Genomic DNA, 4,455 nt, shown 5'->3' on the forward strand with positions numbered 1-4,455 from the left:
ATTCAGCCTAAATTTGCTTTCCCGTGGGTAGCAATGATGAAAAGTTGACAAGTTTCGCCTTTACAATGCTAGAATTATCTTTATGCAGGAATTCCAAGGATTTTATAACATTTTTGAAGGTTAGGTGCTGAATGTTACCTCTTTATCTGGTGCTCTCAATGGAAAAAATCATGTCTACCCAGATGGAATGCAGTGAGCTTCCCAGAAATTGTTTGATTGTTTGTTTTATGATTTCTTTTCAGAGTATCCTTGTTTTTTATTTGGAATTTCAGATTCCCAAACTATGAGAACACTAACCTAACAATACTTGATCATACAACTCAAAAAAATGAAAATAATGTTCATGGTGCCACTCAAGTAGTCCCTGCCACAGGTATGCAATGTGATGCACACTTGGCTCACCCCTTCAATGCTTTTTGTGTTATTCAATCTGGTCATTGGGACTATTGCAGTCACCTCTAGCAGAGGTCCCACCAATGGCAATAATAATAAGAAGAAAGCTGGCAATATGCGTAGGACTACATTTGATAAACATGGACAGAATTTTGAAGAAGAAGAAGAGGAGCTGCAATTTAGGCCTCCACTGGTTGAGCCTTCAAGGCTGAAAAAACATAAATTTCCTAAGGGTAAGGCTCCAAACCCACCAGTTTTTTCACAAAAAACCCATCGTTTGTCTCCCCAGCTTGAGTCTTCAAATCCTCCAGAGTTTCTGAGAAAAACCCATCAATTTTCTCCTCCGATTGATCCTCCATTTCCGCCTCAGTTTTCAGGAAAAACCCATGATTTTTCCCCCCTGGTTGAGCCAACCCAAAGCTTTTCTCATGTGGGAATGAACAAATCTAAAGTGGCCGCATCCAACGTCTTGGAAGTTCCTCATAATGAAGATATGACCAACTGTGTTAGGACTGAAGATGGCACAAACCCAGATGGCCTATCCACGGACGAACTGAATGCAATGGCTGAAAATTTTATTCATAATTTCAAGCAGCAGCTCATGTTACAGAGGATTCAATCCCGCAATGAAAGGAGGGGCAAATAGCCCAGCCCCATGGAAGGCCTTGGGCTATATCATTGTACTCGGAAATTTTAGGCCGATTGCTTTAAATCGTTATATTTTTCGATTACCAAGAGAGATCCCAGTTAACAAGATACGTATTGGGATAACGCAGGTCCGGGGATAACCATAGAGTCCCGGTAAGTCTCAGGACAATCTCACAGTAGAATAGTGAAGTAGGTCTCGGTAGGTATCATCAAAGATATCGGGATAGTCATAAGCGAGGTCTCGGTAGGTATAGGAAATGGACCCGGGCTTCTGAGAATACAAGCAGTGAAAATTAAACAGGACTGAGAGAGCTTGAAAATTAAACAGGGCTGAGAGAGACGATGACCTAACCTGGAAGAAATGATGTTGTGCAGATTTTTTCTAAACAACAGCTCCGGCTCACGATTTCCAGCTCCGTTACCCGTTCGTGAGATTGTCAAACCAGGCTCCTCTGTCAGTTTGAACACTGCTATACTCTGTGAGATTGATCCAAGAAGGCTGCCGGTAGTTTGATCCAAGAAGGCTCCCGGTAAAGTCATGGAAGCACGGAAACCGCAGAACAGTTGATCGTGCATCGCAGAACAGCTGTGCACTGCAAAACAGGGAAAGCATTATTGGGTAGCTACCAAATGGACAGAAGGTACCATATGCATCTTTCTCCGAAAACACAATGCGCCATTACTACTGGAGCTTAAGAATGCATAAGCTTCCGAAGAGAACTGCACGAATTTAGCCGCAGAACAGCCTTCATGAATATCCATGAATACACGATGCCGCTCGCTTGCAGAACTGTGCAGTTATGCCCGCTCTATTCCGACGCCACGTGTCAACATGAGATTGCAGAACTCTGTGGTTGTGCCCGCTCTATTCCCGACGCCACGTGTCAGCATGAGAAACAAAGGGACGACGAAAGTCCCTTTCAAAGGAAGGCCTATCGGCCTAATTAAAGGTTAACTGCAACCACCGGCCTCCGCCCTTCAGTTAGCGCACCGACTGGCTTAGATTTGGCCAATATCTCTGATTTGGATTGGCTACTTCTCACAAAGTTTAGGGGTGAAACTAGGACAGGATTAGGACAGATGGCATGACTCTGAAATAAGATGGATAGATGGCATGAAGGTTTAGATAAGACATCAAAATTTTTGTGTCAAACATTTTGTACTGGTGGGGTCAGTTTTTTTTTTGTTTTCTTTTCCCACCCACCCAAGTTCCATTATCAAGTTATGACATTTATGCTCCCTTGGAGCCCGAGTCTTTGTAACGAGATTATCTTTTGGATTGCTACTCCTTAGTAGCAGGATGGTGTTATTAATTTTTTAAATTATAATAATATATTATTTATTTTTGAAGTTCACATATAAGTCAAAGTTAAACTAATAGCAATAACAATAGAGTCTGCTTTACCCAGACTAATAATATACAAACATAATCATAAGAAAAATTGAATTTAGCAAATGGGTTAATTTTTCATATGTATATATATATATATATATATATATATATATATAAATGATATTAATTTAAATTTTATAGAATAACTTTCTTTTACCTTTAAAAATATAGCTAATCATTTTATATCTTACAAAATAATTTTTGCTACATTTAAAATAACTAAAACAATTATTAAAAATTAAATTTTAATTTTTAACCACTTTTAAAATTCATGCTATGGTTATTTTTAACTATATTAGTGTTTTAAATTCATATTATCCTGTCATTTATTTTAAAAGTACAAGTAAATGTTAATACAAAATATATATTTCACAAAGAAAAGAAATTGGAAGAGCATCATAGTATACAATCATACATAAACAACATAACTTATATATTACACTATGAAACCAAAACGCATCACATATTTATAGTCCATATTTTATTTAACACGCTCTAAAATAAAATAAGAGAATAATGTTGAGAAAACCTCTCAACAAACTCCAACAACCAACAAACCAAATCTTTTAATATATTATTGTAAGTGTTAATTTCATGTCTCTCTCTTAATGATTACATTACAAAGATAAATATAAGAGTCACAAATATAATTCACACATGTCTTGAGCTTTTAGCCACTTTAAAATCTCAGAGACCATGCTCTTTCTTCACTAGGCTTCCCACTTCACTCATTCAAGATACAACTATCTCTTGTAAGATCAACAATATTGACATACTCGCTCATCAGTGCTTGGATAAGGGTTGTCAAGTAAGGAACCACTCTATGTACATAGCATTATCGGTTGGATATTTCACTTTGACTATCCGTTAGTTGCTAAAAAAGTGGCCCAAATACTAAATGTGTTCAAAAATTGATCAAACAATTTAGCCTATCTGACACACACGGATCTCATAATAATAACCTATAACCTATAAGTAAGGAGCCACTTTATGTACCTAGCACTATCGGTTGGATATTTCGCTTTCGAGGTTGGATATTTTGCTTTCAACTATCCGTTAGTTGCTAAAAAATGACCTAAATACTAAATGTGTTCAAAAATTGATCAAATAATTTAACTTGTCTCACACACATGGATCTCATAATAATAACCTATAACCCTGACTTCTAACGTGTAACATATTGTCTTTATAATTAAATCATGGTGATTCCAAAATACTAACTTACTTTTCTTGCATTGTTCATTAATTGGTTGTGCCCTTTCTCTAATAAATAAAAAAATAACTGAAATATAATGTAATGCACGGTATTTATTTGTTTAGTTTGGTAGATTGAGCCCTATCGGATGGAAAGGCAAAGAACAATCACTTGTCGCAACAACTAATTGGAACTTGTGGAACCCTTCTCTACGCTCCCTTATTTCAGACTATCTCACATATTGATTGGTTGACCTAAGCCTTCTGCAAACACGTTTCCACTGATCACACACCAAATAAACAATGAAAATCACTGCAAAGAAAAATCCATTTGATTCCTTGTCAATGACGAAATAAAGAAACAATCATAAATCCGGATTATTAATGAGATGTGACAGCAAATATTGAGTTTCTAGAGTCGAATCTGTTGGAGGAACTTGGAGATCTAAAGCCCTTCAGCATATCAGCTCGTCTAGAATCTTCAAATCAAGGTTGCACAAATTTGTGTGCCATCACGGTCGTCACCCCAGACATGGCTTCAAGCGAAAGAATTTGAGCTAGCATTGTAGGATTCTCATAATGTGCTTTCGATTGATTCCGGGAATCTCAAATCGCTCACCAGGAAAGGAAAGTGAAAAACCCAAAGCAATTTAACTACAAAACAAATGAATGAATACCCACAATAAATCTAATCACACATTTAGTGAGAATCAACTATTACAACTCTCACATCTTCCTCGCCCTCAAATAAAAGATTTAGCTAGAACGGGCTTTCAAACCAATAAGGAAATTGGAAGAATCGCCATGGTATAGAATTCACACACAAA

At 37.0% G+C, this 4,455-nt stretch overlaps 1 pseudogene; it reads left to right on the forward strand.

The window, feature by feature from the left end:
* Positions 1 to 343: 343 nt before the first annotated feature.
* Positions 344 to 1,039, forward strand: LOC149264680 (uncharacterized; annotated as a pseudogene).
* Positions 1,040 to 4,455: the final 3,416 nt, after the last annotated feature.

Source organism: Pinus tabuliformis, chromosome 6 (genome assembly GCF_031772625.1).
Source record: "Pinus tabuliformis cultivar Carrire ecotype Pingquan chromosome 6, CPIR1, whole genome shotgun sequence".
NCBI classification, from domain to species: domain Eukaryota; kingdom Viridiplantae; phylum Streptophyta; class Pinopsida; order Pinales; family Pinaceae; genus Pinus; species Pinus tabuliformis.